The following is a 16,639-nucleotide window of genomic DNA, read 5'->3' on the forward strand; positions in this document are numbered from 1 at the left end:
AAAAGTAAACTATTTTCCATATTAATTTTCCACGAAATGTTCCTGCAGGCGGAGCGCGATAGAATATGATGCTGTTGATGTGAAGTCGATGTTGGGATGCAAAATGAAATCACAAAACAAAAAGAATCTCAGTTTGCAGTCGGGAAATATGATGCAATAATGGCACAGGGGCTGTTATTGGATGCATTGTAAACATTCGTGAAGGAAGATGAAACATACTACTTTGGAATGGCATCAAGGACGAGAAAGGCTCGTCTGCATTTACTATTTGTGTATGGGTCATGTTATTGTCAGATTTTTTACTAACAACAATCGCGCCATCTAGGATCAAAGCGTCGTACTAAAAATCTGTGAATAGGAATTGTTCTGAATATAAATGACGATCCTGGAAAGCAATTACCAGCTCTTACGTCATTTTCCTCTAGGCTAATTACATTTGCATTATGAGATAATGCTAAGAAACTCTCAATATAAAAAATCTACTTTCATAGCGAGCTGTATTCTTCCAAACACGCCAACGAACGACACCAAACGGATTCCACAAATGGCGGTGGAAAACTGCGAACTTCCGGTCGCAAGGCACTGTTTACTCATCACTCACTTCAAACAATAATAAATGAGATAAAAGCAATATTATCTGCATAGTCGCGGTCGTAGTCACCGTACTGCTTCTGCTTCGCAGACGACGCTTCCGTTAGCAGAGAAGCCCGCGAGGCACTGTGAAACGATGGTGGTACGCAGACGATAACCGAACACAAAACCCTCACCGAAACCGGATGTGTTAGATCGTTGGGAATATTTTCATCCTCATTGGAAAGCAGGACGCGACGGAAGGGACGATCGAAAATTCTAACAAAGAAGGAAATACTAAGTAGCGTTTAAATAGTCTGCATCGAGCGAGTAGCAAAGTTTGATGTAGTACGCACGCGGATGTGAGCCTGAGAGTACAATATCGTTGTAAGCGGCAATGTGCAATGAGAAGGTATAGCGCGAAAGCACGTACTCTATCTGCCTAACTGCGTGACTTATTGCGCGAACAGCAGCAGGCGAACGTTGGGGCGGTTAAAGCGGCTGCCAGCTTGTATCTTATCTTGATGCGAACAAAATTTACAATGCACGCCGGTTTATTATTGTACACAAGAAGGCAGCAGCAGGTCGTAGTGAGGATTACAGAGCTGGCAAAAGTACAGGAAGATACGTGTGTTAGCAATCGTGGTCGTAAAATTGTGCCGATCTGTAGACACAGTTAGCTTGTGCGGGGAGTTTAGTAAACGCTTTGTACCACTTTTTTGCCAGTTTCTTGTCTTCAAGAGCTCAATCGTGTAATTCTGCGATTCCAAGAATCAAGCCCACCGTAATGCCTGAAGATGTGAGTAATAATTGCAAACCATCGTTATGATAGTATGGCAATCGGTATACACTTGAACCGCTTCCGGTTGTGAACGGAACGAGCCAACACGCGATAACAGACTGCACTGAGCCAGCACACCTTGAAGTATCTGATAAAGTGCTACAGCCAGCAACGAGCGATTCCGCTGGCAGTGGGATTTTGTCGTTGCGCTGCATGACGCGTGCTGTTCCCGTTGGAGCTGTGTTTGTTCAGGTGAGGTTACAACTAGTACGTAGTTCAGAAATAGAAGCCTGCTGCAGGAAATGTGCTTGTGCAATTATACTTGAAGCAGTTTGCCGCTGTAAGATAATTGGAGTCAATTATCTAAAACTTATTTTTAAATCCTTTCAATTTCCCGATGCACGTCTTTAAATTTAAAGGCAAACTCTGGACCTCAAAATAACGACCTAAAATTCAAGTTTTTCTCTAATGTTCTCCAAGCTTTAAAACCAGCCCAGCCGGTGAAAGTTATTCAATTTTGGGCAGGAAATTTACTTACCCACCCAATCTAATTTCAATGAATAATAAGCTCCTCCTTCAGTGGTGCTCTCGCCTTTTGTGTGGTGTAGCCTCAGCCACTAAGAAAAATCAATGTTTGAGGATAGAGGGACGAGATAAGACGAGAAAACGAGCTGCCGCATTTAATCTAGTCTCGGTGCGAAAGAAGTCCCTTGTCGCTAGCGCCCTGCTGTGGTACTACCTTCCAGTGAGTCGTTTTTCGTTGTAGCTTTAGCAGTCTTTTTGTAGCTTTTTTTTCTTGGAGTTTGTTGTGGGGATATAATACGCACACTGCCACAGTTGGCTGAAGTACATGGTTTGCAGAACGGGGGCCGTTTGTATGCTGAGGTTCTTCTCCCTCAGGAATGGTATCTATTTAGCCTTATTTAGGCCATCCGCTTTTTGTGCCTATCTTATCTAAATATTGATTTCCAATACAAGCCCCTTTCTGTCGTCTCATTGCCACTTCCTGCCGTCATGTTTGCAATCTCCAGCGCTTTCGGGATAAACGCCCGTCTATGCTTTTTGAAAGTATATGGGGTTCGTTTGGGTGAAAGAGTTGCTTGTTCTGACAAATGGTCGTCGCGAAAGGTGGAGTAACTGTCAACAGTGTGTTACCTTTCACACAATGCATTCCTTTGATGTTCAATGACGCAAATGCGTTTGTTTGGTTTTGAAAAGGAGGGCATCGGGAGGTATGTTTTCTGGGGAATTGCTGGACTCACAGTGTTAAGTAAACAATACTTTTTGTCAAGTCTCTACTATAAAGAACGCTAAAATCTCCATTCAAGATTGCTTTTTGTTATAATAATAACCAATCTTTTTTCGCTTTCCATTTCCAGATGTCATCGAAAGGACACTTAAATACTTAACCGAGCCATCGTCCTGCAATCTTTCAGCATAAGGTAAGGATATGGTTTCAAACCATCTGAATTACCGTGCTCAATGTCATAACCTTGAAAAGCAGAGATCAAACCCTTAGTCCTTAGCTTTTCGGCTAGTGGTGGCCTTGAAAATGCGTTAGCAGCAAGCAGCAATTATTTCATTTTAAACCAGACAACCGGAAAATACGCGCACCCCGTCTACGGCTACGGCCGTGAACCTTGGTGTGTGAACCGTTTTTCTTAATTACTACACTGATTAATGACTGCCCAAGCGACTCCGATTACCGGCGCTCATAAATCCTACCATTATACACCGAGCGACACTACACTGCACGTCTGCCTCGCCTGGGAGGGGTGAGATGTCGGCAGAGGTGTTATGTTGTCGTTTTGTTGTTTTTCCACGCGGGTACTCTCTTGCAGAAAAGGGATAGCTGGAGCTACAATTTAAAAACACCATTTGCCTATGGCTTCCGGTGGAACGTTTTTCTGCAAAAACATTGAAAAAACAGGGAGAAGAAGGTTAAATTTCTCACTTTACCCCCGTTTTACTGCCATGCGGTGGAACTGTGGAACCGCCTTAAAGGGGCTTCCACAGGGAGTCAACTCCATGGGGAGTTTGGGTAATTTTTATTGCAAAACTGCAAATGGTAATATGATACCGTATCGCCTGTCGCTTGTACCTTTAATCAACAAATCGATAACATTTCTCAAGAACAACAATACAGCAGACTTCTTGTGTAATTCCAAGAGACAGTTGGGTATCAAATTACCCGGGAAGGACTTCAAACAGACGCGATTATCGTGTCACGGGAGAAATATGATGCTTCGGAGGGTGTAAGCAGAACGCGGCTTCAACTCCATAACAATTGCTCCCTTGCTCGGGCTTTCATATTCATCGTTCCAGAGGTATAATAAATATACAAACAGATATAAACAGAGGGAGAGAGAGAGAGAGGTGCACAGTACACACAATTTTCCACTTTAACACCTGAGCGTTGCGCGCATCACGAAACGGCGGTGCAATGCGTTCGGCGGGGTACGGTACAAACATAAACAAGCGGCCAGAGCACTTGCACTCGGTTATTTATCGAAACGCATCGCTACATTAAAGGGTTAATGGTGTGTTTGCTTTGCCTCTACTTAATCGCCCGTTGTCTGGCGTCTGTTGGAACAATATTTATCTGTTTGAACGAAACGCACTGTTTGGCCGGGCCGCGCTCTGTGGTCGCATTAATTGCTTTTGAAGAGTGTATTTTTTAACGCTTTGAATAGCTGGTGGAATGCATTATTGATTTGTCGGCATTGTTTTTTTTTTCATCTTTTCTCAATGTTCAAAAGTTCCCCATGTTATGTCTCATGTTTTATTTTGTGCCACTAAAGCTAGCAACTACCATCCGCGACTTTGAAGAATCGACATACCGACGTAAGATCACGACACGATGCACCGCTGCCAAAACGAAACAACTACAATCCATCCGCCCATTTCGATATTGTTCTGCGCGCGGTGGAGCCTTCACGAACACTTCACAGCAAAATAAATTGTACCGTCTCCACTTGACAGACGGTAAGATGACAGCCGCTGAACGTAAAGCAGCATCCGATTGAATCGCAATCCATCCAATACCTCAAAGCCTCAAGTAGGAGAGTTCATCGTTTTCTTCGTACCCTCTCGCGGTGTGGTGCTCTGTGTGCACCTCCCAGTGCCCACAAAAAACCCTTGAAGCTGAGAGACATAGACAGAGAGAGGGAAATAAGGATCAGAGTAACCAGAACGCCAATAAAATATCCAATACACTCCTGTCCCGCCTGTCGATCGTGCTCCCCATCACCTGGCCATGTCTATCTGGCTTTCTTCGGCCCGTTCGAGAAGTTGTTTGCGTGTGTGTATTTGCGCTTTCTACCGCAGCAAAGACGAAAAGAAGGCGATCCGAAAAGTCCAACGCCTGCCTTCAAGTGTGAACCACTTGAGATGGATTTCAGGTGGATAGAGAGGGGCGATGCGGTAGATTTTGTTATTGGAAGGTTTCTCTGGTCGAACGCGCCCGCTCCGCGCGAAGATGCGCCGGACTGACGGAACAGTTAATCGGAAATAAAAATAAATAAACGTTACGCGCTCGAGAACAACGTACCAAGGAAAATAAACTGCCGCCGCCGTGTGGAAAGGGATGGTTGGGCACATACATGTGTACGTGTGTGTGTCTGTTGTCCACCGCGTGAGTTACGGAAGAAACCGTTTACACAAACCCATGTTCCAGCGCCGATATATCGTCTGGATTTCGGGGCTGCGGTGAGGTTCGAGGCAAAAGCAAAAGTGTATTCGGTTTCTTGCAAGAAGCTTCCCCACTGGTGCCCTTGAACGTACACGCGAATGTATATTTGAACGGAACGATGTCTGTGTGCGGTGGGGAAGAAGTGTGTGGCAATGTTTTGATCATGGACTAACATAACATACCCCGACGCCTCGATTGTGTTTTTTTGTTTTGTTTGGTAGATTATTTAGTCCTGTCATCAGTTTGATCGACCCAATGCCGTTCATTCATGCTGTGAGGAGTAAATGGTAGACGGTGGCAAGTTGGTATAGGGAAGAAAGAGAGGAGACGAATTGCGTTCTCAAGATGTCAACACATTGAAGCATTTTAAACTGTTTATAAACACCCCGTGCACTTAGAAATAATATAATGTTACAAAATAAAGGTTTTATATATCAAAGGTATTCTATACACAAAAACTTTTTGGAATATTGTATTTAAAAGTTTCAGTTCCGGGATATGAAAATCAAATTTTGGAGCAATTAATATTTTTGGATCTTCGGGTTGAAGCTAGGAAACAACTTTAAACTAATCTCTTCAACTTATAATAATATAATGTTAAACAATACTAATGCACTTCTAGCTTATGAGCACCGAAAAATATCCATGGTTAATGATTTAAATGATTTTATCTGCTTGATCTTCTATCATTGCTCAGTTATATTGCAATCATCGTAAAGATATGATCATTTCGCCCCAATGCTCCCTTATTACGATGTGAAATGGACGATACAAATTGTTTTGAATTGATGAATTGTTTACATTGAACTTTGAAATTCTGCTTTATTGATTTTAACCTCAGCATTAATGCCATTGACTGCAAATCTAAAACAAGTGATAGGTGTTGTTTGAATTTAATCCACTACAAATTCTGTGAATTAATTTTAACAAATGGAAACTGTGAACAAAAAGTACATATTTTGCATAAAATTAAACCCTTCACATGATGTTGAATAAATGATGGAATCATCATATTTATTTCCTTTAAAAAAAACACTGTATAAACCACAGCGGTTAGATTAAATATGGTTGGAACTATATGTTTTTCATGAGCATACAGAGTAGCTAGCTCGCTTGCAATGATCCGGCTCTCAGAATAAACACCGTAAAATCAATCCAATTTCAAAAACACACACACACGTCCACACGCTGCGTGCAAATGGAAGAGCTGTTTAATTTAGAATTTTAATGTTACGCCGCTCCAGCGGTGGCGGGCCAATGCACCCTGCTGCTGCAATGCAGTTTTGTGGCTGAACTGTAAAGTGCAAGAACGCTTGCACTACCGCCGGGTCTGTTCGACAGTTTGGCGGCAGCTGGATTATTTCTCACCCTGTCAGCTCACTCAAAGCAATGGGGTTTTCTGTGTGCGCCCCTGGAGAGAAAGTGCTGGGGAGCAGAATGTCGTGTGAGCAGAACGGTTCCACAGCGCGTGGCCAATTTTCCACCGCTACTTAGCGTGACGTGTCAAAAACATAGCTCGCGGGCGTCTTAAAATATGCAACACGCTAATGATAGAGAGCAGCATAGAGCGAGCGGCACGGGATCCGGCCGGATGCGGTATGCGGAACTGTGTGTAAATGCTCGTAATTTGCAGCGTGTGTATGTGTGTGTGTTGATCGATCGCGTACCCGCTGCGGGCAGTAAAGTGAATCGAGCAGGTGGTGGTCGAACATTAGCAGAGGTCAAAGTGGAGTCGCCCAGTGGCATCAAAGTGGTAATTGTTGCTGTTTCGGAGACACCGTAATAGTGTCATACTAACTGATGGTTTTGACCTGCAGCGACACTTTTTCATGCACTGAAGGGGAACAAATGTACCTCAGGTACTAGCACTTCAAGTGAAGTTGTTAAGCTGCATTGTCACTTTTTTTCTAGAACCACCAATTAAGGTGTTGCAGAGAACTACAATAGTCCTCTTATAACGCTTCATACGTTAACGACTATGTAGATGTCGGTCCGAACACGAGCAGAAAGCGAATTAATGAGATTTTACTTCAGGCTTCGCTACACCTTCGAAACCCCCGACCAGCAGCACAAGCTGTCGAGCATAACTGAGTATGTGTTTTACGCTTCAACGCCATCATCGAACGGATGGACGACCAGCTCATAGGCACTCTTCGTTCGCCCTGGTCCATGATTAACTTCACTGCTGCGATTTTTGGGATTGTACCAGCCAACAACCTAAGGCCCGCTGGCGCACGGTCTGTGCTCGTGTTAACATCGCGCACAGAGATCCGCTTCCTGTGCCGGCCTGTGCGAAGACGGACCTGGTAAGCGAACAACGTCCTCTCGCTGCGTTACATCGTACGCAATGTCGTCGGCCGACAGTGGGATGCACTTGCACACAACCGAGGCACCGCATGCGTTGTCGGCGCCTTGTGAGCTGTTCGGTTGTTTCGTCCGAAGGCGACACAATGTCGGTGAGTTATTAGGCGTTGATAAGGACGTGACATGCCTGAACTATATCGAGCTGTTGCGAGCCTGTGCGGTGGAGAGCACGGCGGTGGCGCGATGATACGATGATAACCTAGGCACTGTCTACTGTCTACCGTGTGGCCCGGGCGGCTCGTGGCCTCACGCACAAAAGGGTTGTGCTTTCCCGGACGAGACCGCCGCACTATAATTCTTCCGCCTGGTGTCCGTAACTCGACAGACACGATCTTGTTTATATCCGTTATGGTGATGGTGCATCCAATGATGCACACACACACACACACTCTCTATCTGTGGGTAAGTGAAGAATTTGTTGTAGTGGACTTTTGTGCGAGAAACACATTGGGCAAAAACTACGATGAGCATTTGGAATAAATCAAATGTCTAACATCATGCATAACGTGTGTTTTATGGTGTTATGAATGACTTTTATTAAATGTATAACTTGGTAATAAATATCGAACAGTTTAAACTATTTTTGTGTAAAATTCGATGTGATAATCACACCTTTTGTACGAATAGTTTTGTCTCTGATGGCGTTTTGTGATAGTTTTGCTCAATTTGTACGCAGTTTTCATGTTGTATAGCTTTTATATCTCCAGAATCATGTACATGCTACTCCAAAAAGAAATAAAATTCAATACAAAACGCGTGCAAATAGCTGGATGTTTGATTTATTTAGAAAAGTTAGCATTGAAGAGCATGAACACTTACTATTTTACCTAGAATTCTTCGACAATGCAATGTTTGTGCAAAAACGAATGAATCAAACAGCACTCCTTCCTCGCCATACTCTTCCTAAAGTAAAACGATACGATCTCACAGAAAAAAGGCCACGCGCCCATAGTGCTTCCGATTAGAGTGCCTCTTTTTTTTGTCCCATAAAGGGTGTACCTGTTACACACCTTCCCCCTCTCTCTCTCCGTTGGCTACTCTTTTCCACACGCATGTCATCACGCTGCGTGCCCGGTTGTAAGCGACCAGTGCGTCCTTCACTCCGTTATCCAAATAACCCATTATCGAAACATACGACGCCACGGTCCCATTTAAGGGCCGCGCGCACGACGCAGTCTCATGTTCCAGGCGCGCCCAGGCACACCTACGCTACTGCTAGCCGCTACCGCTTCACTGTATCTCTTGCCCCGTGCTATCACGCACCTACGAATCTAGAAAATGGGGGGAAAAAACAAACGATGAGAACAAAATAAACCCGATACACACCGCACACTGATGCAAGAGGGCTGACCGATGGAGATCGTCTCATTGGAGATACCCGTCAGTACAACATCAAACACCACGAGAACATCGAGTTGCAGCCTGATGTGCGCCTCGAGGAAGCTGGGATGGGATAGGGCGAGAAAACGTATGTCTTTTAGCCTCCATACCCCATGGTTCACCCTTGTCTTGTTCCCCCCTGAGCTTGTTCTCGGGTTTGTCGGTGTGTCTATCATTTTCTTCGACGCGGCATCCATCGCGGGATGCTGTTTGCTTTCTCCAATCTCGCCGTGATTGGAAAGTCTTGTTGCGTTTGTTGGTGTGAGATGATTATTTTTTGTTTCCCTGCTTTCTTCTGTCCCGGTGCCTTCTAAATGAAAAAAAAAAATACAAAAATCTTTCACCAGTGCTGGGAAATTTGTTCTTCCACTGATCCGAGCTGGTCCGTAGCTTGGTGCGGGGAGTCAACCTCACCCAGCAGGGAAGAGGGAAGAGACGATCATTAGTCTCCCGGATAATGTGTACGATAAATTAGGTTAAATCGATCTTCGAACGGGACGGATTTACACCGCTCTTGCACTGCATCGGGCCCGTCGTCGTCGGTGTGCTGCTGTTGGTATGTTAATGTTATGTTCCTGCCGGTGCTAGTTATCTTCTCGCTGATCGAGCGGCCATAATATCAAAAGAGAGTTGATAATCAGCCGTCGTAAAATTTGCTGCAGTATTTACGAGCGGTAGTGTGTTGTGTATAGTTTTTGTTTTGGGTTTTCATTTTGCTTTACTGACTTCAAGATAATGGGATTATAATGGAATCGCTTTTCCTGTGGTTCATTGACAAACGCAAACAAAACGCAAAGACTTTTTTTCTAAATAATAATCAACCTGCCAGATAATTGAGTTCAGGGTTTGTGAGTTTGGCTTGGGTAATTTCTTCGCTATTGAACTCTTTCAAGATAAAAAAGGTGGTTGTGAATTAATCGTCGAACTAGGGAAAAAGTCATGGCAAAATTCATCATCAATAGGTGCAGCCAGCGATCAAATTACCTTTACTCAACAATAGACCATGAGATCGATTCGACTGAATTTGTTTGGACGACCGACCTGTTCGCCGTAATCGCAGCATGAAATTACACGCCCGAAAAACACTAAACTGCTGGAACGTGATGCGAGCAGCTTTGCTGACTTCACTCTGCCTCTGTGATGCTACTGCCTTCATCATCACGTGATGCTAGATGACACTCTCGGATGGTAGTTCGCCGGGGAATGGGGCCCATGGAAACCCATACGGTTGCACACGTTTTACGCATAAGCAGGTATTACAGGGTGGAATCGTTTACCCAGTCATCCGGAACGCGTGTCGGCGACCGTGTGCGTGCACTTTCCGGGAAAACATATGCGACAAACACACTCTCACCCCGGACAAATCGCGATGTCGCGCGTTCTAAGCCCATCTACATATTCCACCCGGCGCCGCCGAATTCTCTTTACGCAGATGCAAATCGAGACAGAGTAAAAAGAAACACCTTTTTTCTCCGCGCAAAGTGATTCACAGACCAAAGACCTCTGCATACCACACTCTGGTCCATGGCCGGAGCATTGCGAACACAGCATGTGTTGTGTCACCGGGGACGGAAGTCGACAAATTTCGGGCACCATCGAATCGCGCCTTCTCGTCCGAGTTTTTAGTTTTGCGTCACAGGTGTGCAGAAGGACGGCAGTGTGTTCTTTGGTAGACAAGGTAACCATTCCACACACAAAAAAAAAGCGAAACCACTTTCACGCACACATGCCGGCAGTACATTTTCAATTTGTCGGCAACGAGGATATTATAATCAAGTGAAAGCTACCGACGCGTGCACGGTGTGCCGTCGGAAGGGTTTTTCGGAGCAAAAGACTGAGGTGGAAAAATATCGATGAGGCGTAACAACAGTCATTTGTTAAACGCATGTTTGGCACCGTTTCGGAGGTACATACCATGTGTGCTGTGTGTGTGTGTATTTTCCGTGTCGAACCAGGCATATTCACTGGGGCTCTGTCTGGAGAGCACTCGAGTCTGGTCGGAATTTGCAAATGCAAATGAGGCCGATATAATCCCTGGTAGTTGCGCCGGGCTGTCGAAACGGTCGGTTACTGTTGGCAGTGGTTTTACTTCAATTTTCCCGCTAGAGCTAGGTGCGTATTGTGTACAGTTGGGTGCACCGGTGAACATGTGAGATCGTTAGGAAGGGGACAGTCATGCAACAATCGCTTACTTCTGAGGACATTTCACTATGTTTTTAGCTAAATTTGTAGTGAAATCGTTGGTGGGAGTTTTATATAAATTGTATTGCCACATCTTAGAGTTTAATTAAGGCAGGTCCCTGAAAACATGGGAAAAGGTTAAATTATAATCATACCTCAAACTGTTCCACAAATGGTTTATGGATCAAAGATCTTACAAAAACCCTGAGAGTACCTATCTTGTAGCCTTAATATAGGTTCTTAATATTTTGTAGCTAGATTTCAGATATAAGTATTTTTCCCTAAGGTGGCTGATGTCATGTTGAACGTTGGATGTATTTCAGATACCTCAAAATATCCATTTTTAATGAGTTGTTATTCAGATTGGTATTGGCCGGTCTCTTAGTACAGTCGTCAACTCGTACGACTTAACAACATACCTATCATGGGTACAAGCCCCAAATGGACCGTGCCGCCATACGTAGGACTGACTATCCTGCTATGAGGGGGTTATCCATAAGTCACTGAAAGCCAACCCCACAAGTAGTAGTACAAGGCAGGCCTTGACCGACAACGGTTGTTGAGCCAAAGAAGAAGAAGAGGTGTTATTCAGATATAAGTCACTAGACATATCTAAATATGAACTGGAATGCCTTCAGAATTGTGTTATCAGTTCATTCAAGACCTAATGTTAGTTCCTAAGTTCTTCAATATATCTAGCAATCAAAAGCGTTTAATCAAAATAATACGCTATGGTTTATTATGTGAATTTATTTAATCGAAAGTTTTTCTTCATTTTGAATATGAAGCATATTAGAGCATTCAGTCATCTCGGCGGTCCACTCACTTCAATTTCTGTAGCCCTTTTTACATGTTAAAACTTCCAGCACCAAAATTGGTTTTCAAACATAACTTTTAAGGTCCTGCAGCCCAACATCATGCTCTCTATAAATTGCACCCCGTTTTGCAGAACTTTTCCAATAAAACTGTGACCTTGGCTAGGCGCTCCCGAAAAACTCATCCCAGATGTCCCTTGCGCTGCTACCGTGTACGTCTGTCCAATTGCTCAAACTACCGGCCCCAGCACCGGCCAAAAGTGCCTCTGCCGTGAAGTCATTTCGGTGCTGGTGTCAAAGGTTACATTTGAATTATGGCTCCCCGGAAACTATCCAGATCCGGGCAAAGATAGTCTGTGCCGGGACGGCGAGATGCCTGCGCCTAGACCCTTCTGTGCGTGCTAGAGCGCGCAAGAGTCAACTGGTAGAAAAAGGGATGGTGGTCCCTGACGGGGTGCTCGTTTTTCGCTGTACTTTATTTTATAATTTGCTTCATTCAACACGACACTCGAAATTATCACCGAGCACATAAACATAATTCTTTGCAGCGCCGTGCAACCGTGCTCTCCGTTCCATTCCCTCGTGACGCTGGAATGGACCGGTACCTCCGACAATTCGTGCATTGCAGGGGAAAATTCAACCTAAGCAGTTTTTCTTCCTCGCTCGTCGTGTTGGGTCATCTCGGAAATGGGAAATTTCTACGACAATGAATGGGCGGCGAAAAGATGGCATTCGCTCGGTGTGCACACTGATCTGCTCGTGATCTGGTTCGGATGTTGTGTGTTGATGCTGTCGTTTATTTACTTCCACCTTCGAAGCGTTTTTTTCACCTAACCTTTTTTGCGGGTTCAGTTCCAATCCAGGGCCAAAGAGTTTGCTGCTGCAACACCCTGAGTACTGTACGGTTGAGGCAGATGGGTGATGGTTGCTTGGTCAGATGGGCAAAAATTGTGCCATAAATTCTGTCACAGCGAATGTTGCAATGGCTTAGTAGTTTTCTCCGGTGCTTCCCGAACCCCATTGGGAGTTGTTTTTGAACCAACCGGTTTGTTTACCGGCTGCTTATTCGCTTTGTCCAGTTTTTTTTCCTGCGCCGCGTTTTATAACACTCTGCCCGGGATCACAATCTGCGCTCATAAACACTGGGAACTGTGCTCTAGAATTTCAACCATGTTTGCTTCACTCTTTTGCTGATGCTAGCAATACGAACGACCATGCTTTCCTGTTGTTAGGCCGGGGGCCGGGTGTGAAGATAATACCTGCAAATAGTACCGTAGCATTGCAGTTGTAAGTTTTTTAAGACATTGAGTTATTTTTACTGCAAAATGATGCTGTCTTTGAAAACTGCGAACGTGATGTTTGGTTTATTGTTTTTTCTTGGTTGTCTATTTCCGAATTATTTGTTGCTATTTTAACTCTGAATGTCGTGTTTATATCTTTTCGGTGTGTTATTCGAATGGATATTGGTAATGGTTATATCCTTCTTTGTCCTTGGAATTCATATATCTGCTGCTACGTTCCACTTTCATAGATCTATTATCTTAAACTGATGTTCTTGTAAGCAATTGTTGGTAAAACAATCCAATGTTAAAGTGTCTATAACATTTGCAGAATATCCTATCCAACCAAAAAGAATGTCTGGACGGATATCCTTTGACTGAGCTACAAAAAAATTCGAATATCACGATCATCGCTTTCATTACTACGATATCTTCAATTTCTCCAAAGAATCCAGACGTGTGATTCTCTATTTTGTCTAATCAGAATTCATCTTTCACATTGTTTGCTTCGTGTGATCACCAATATAATAATGTCGATACTATGTAAGATCTCAACTAAGATAAATGCGTTGGTTTCTCACCAAATCTAACAGCACCGCCGTTGAAACAGGTTCGCTCGTTTATTCAACCTTATGAGCCTTAAGCGCTGGTAATTAATCTCAATTAACGATCCCCGGGACCCCCGTGCCACCCGTACCGGAAATGACAGTTTGTCCGAAGCGGATCATCTTCACGCCCCGTTCGAAACACTGCCCTCCGGTTAGCATCACTTCAAACCAATATTTCTTCCCAGTGACAGTGTGTGGCGAGAGCTACGCAACTGATGGAGACAGAGAGAGAGAGAGAGAGAGAAAGAAAACTTCACAAAAAATCAATTCACACCATTTCCGAATCCCACAGTCCCTTCTACCTTCTACGGTGTCATTTTGGTTTTGCCTACCCCTCCTGCCGGAAACGATCGCTCTGTCGAAGCATGAAAGTGTGTCCAAACCTATTCGTTTCATCTTGTTTGTGAGCTGCCCTGTCCTGCCACACTCCGCTCAATGTCGCCCGCTAGAACTTTTATTAATGGTAACCGGGTGCGGGCTACAATTAATTTGTGCCCTAAAAGAGAGAGAGAGAGAGAGAGAGAGAGAGAGAGAGAGAGAGAGAGAGAGAGAGACACACATACACACAAATGAAAAGTTTGTCTAACATGCGCAGAGGTTTTGTACCAACGTTCAGCCCATTCTGTGGCAGGAGGTGGTTCGAATGGTTGATGGGCGGATAGAAAAATTGACCCAACGGTCGAAGTTTGGGAAGCTTTTTTTTAACTCCCCGGTACGACATTGCATAGTAAGCATGAAGCAAATGGGAGTGTTTTTTTTGCAAAACGAAGCGAGACATAGGAATATAATGGAAGAAGAGAAAAAACTAGGATAAAAATAAGCTTTAGCTTAAATTAATTACCGCTCTATAAATCTCACCACACTATGTGCGACGAAGATCTCGGCCTCGGGTTTTTGCTACCAGCCGTACAGAGGTATTGAGGCTGCTAGTGACTCCTGAACTTGCTGCCGTGACCTAACTTTCGACTCTAATCCGACACAAAACATCTCCGGCACGGGAAATCTTCCCGACCTACACACACACACACACACACACACACTCGCACACTGACTTATGGCAGCAAAAGGTGCATATATATAAAGGATGATGAATGGGATGACGTCCAATTCATCTCACTTACCCTCCCTTTTTTGCTTGCGGTAGTGTGGGTTCACATGCCAGCCTCAGAACGCACCTGGTTTTAGTGTGCAGCGAATGATGCAGTTCTGTTATAGCTTGTGGCAGTGTCTCGCTCTCTCCTTCTTCTTCATCAAAGAACACCACAACCAAACCCTTCGGCTGCTCTAAGTGTAGGTGTGGTTGAGTTTTATGCGACGGTGATGTGAACGTGTGTATGTGAGAGCTTTATTGCAGCTCACAGCACGGGAAAATAAAAGGGAAAACTTTAGCACACTCTTTTGAAAAGTGCTTTCGTGAAGGTGAACAAAAGGGCAATGGCAAAACAGGGAAAATAGATAATTTTATTACCTTCAACGCCAAAAACTTTTGCGACTCCATTTTGGTGCAAAGTGCATAAACTGTGGAGATGGAGGAGTGTTGGTAGCTGTTGCACTTGCCAAAGCCATTCCGGTTCCATTCCCTTTTGGTTGACTAAATGGAGTGCAATAGGTTGGTGTCTCTTCTTGTTTTTTTCTGATGTGGTACTGTGTGCCCGGAGACATACACGCGAAGATGGGCAGCGGAAATAAACTTCACCAGCAGCTAGCTTTTCTTGCCGGCGTGCATTCATTGTACTGTACCCCCTCGCGTCACATGGAAAAGAGGGGCTTTTTGAATGTGATTCCTTATCTGTTTCGGTGCATCTTTTTGCGGGTCGTTTGGTTGGTTGGAGCTGCAGTTGAATTGCAACTCGGTGTGTGCGACTGCTGTTAATTAGTGACAGTTCTATTTTTTTGCTGCTGCCGTCCCATGCGTTGTTGCAAGCTCAAGGGCGACAGCATCGCGAAATTGTTGCGATGTAGCGAGATAATGGCACAATCGGTTTGGGGCAACCAGCGCTTCGAAAAGGGTCAATTAAGGAAGCATAATAAAAGAAACTCTCGTACGTACATGGCGGAGCGTTGCTTTTATTGCAGCTCTTGGATGTGCTCTGTAGAGAAAAATCGCCGAATGTACTTTTGTACAAGGGAGAGAGAATGAACGGGCTACAAGAAAGCCTCTAAAACTTTCCATCACAACACTGGCTAGAACTGCTACGTAGCTTTTGTACTTTGTTCCAGTACAGCAGGGAAAGTGAGAAGTTGATATAGAAGGAGCAACACGAGAAGAATGGAAATGGTAAAAGGTTTAACTCTTTTTTTTTCTCCTTTCAAGTTTTCGTATGCACTGCATAAAAGACACCCCTTTCTGGAAAAATGGGTAGGAAAGTTTTCCCATCGAAATGGTTATTGTGGGTTGGCAGCCTGACCCACACACACACACACACACACAAACACACCAGAATTCGCCGTGGTAATGAGAATTGCAAAACTTATGCGAAGAGTGCCACGTATGTAAAACCTTCTTCTGCCACACACCCATTGACCGCAGGCTATCTAACGGCCGATCTCTTACATTAAGGGCTGCAACCTCCGTCCGAGTGTGTTCATGACGAGAATTGCAGTGCTAATGGCAAAATGGCTGGAGGTTCCCTTCGGTCTATCACCATATATTTTTTTACATATTCATTTGTTCCTGTGTCGGTGGCGCCTTTTGTGTGTGTGTTTTTTTTGCAGGCTGTAATTAAAAGATTTTTATCTCAATTTGATAAAAATTTACGTCGTACCATGAGAACCAAGGCACACCAAGTACGGAAAGACTGTAAGCTGCCCTGTAGAGTGTGTAAGCTGTGGAATTTATTACTCGACATGCAGAACGATGCTGAACTGAACGGGCGTTGATGAACTGCCGGTTCGTAAAATGTGATGTGTGAACCGTATACTGCGTCCCTTTTCAGAAGTGTGCGTCTGGGGAGGAATGAAAATGATTT

General features: G+C 44.3%; 1 protein-coding gene across 2 annotated transcripts in view; it reads left to right on the forward strand.

The window, feature by feature from the left end:
• The first annotated feature begins 357 nt into the window (after positions 1–357).
• LOC1278321 (insulin-like growth factor-binding protein complex acid labile subunit) overlaps positions 358–16,639 on the forward strand; it is a 113,874-nt gene continuing 97,592 nt past the window's right edge. For both annotated transcript variants that reach the window (XM_061662151.1, XM_061662149.1), the window contains exons 1-2: positions 358–1,603; positions 2,731–2,793. The gene's annotated coding sequence lies outside the window, so the exon portion shown is untranslated. The remainder of the gene's footprint in view (positions 1,604–2,730; positions 2,794–16,639) is intronic.

This window comes from Anopheles gambiae, chromosome 3, assembly GCF_943734735.2.
Source record: "Anopheles gambiae chromosome 3, idAnoGambNW_F1_1, whole genome shotgun sequence".
Taxonomy (NCBI): domain Eukaryota; kingdom Metazoa; phylum Arthropoda; class Insecta; order Diptera; family Culicidae; genus Anopheles; species Anopheles gambiae.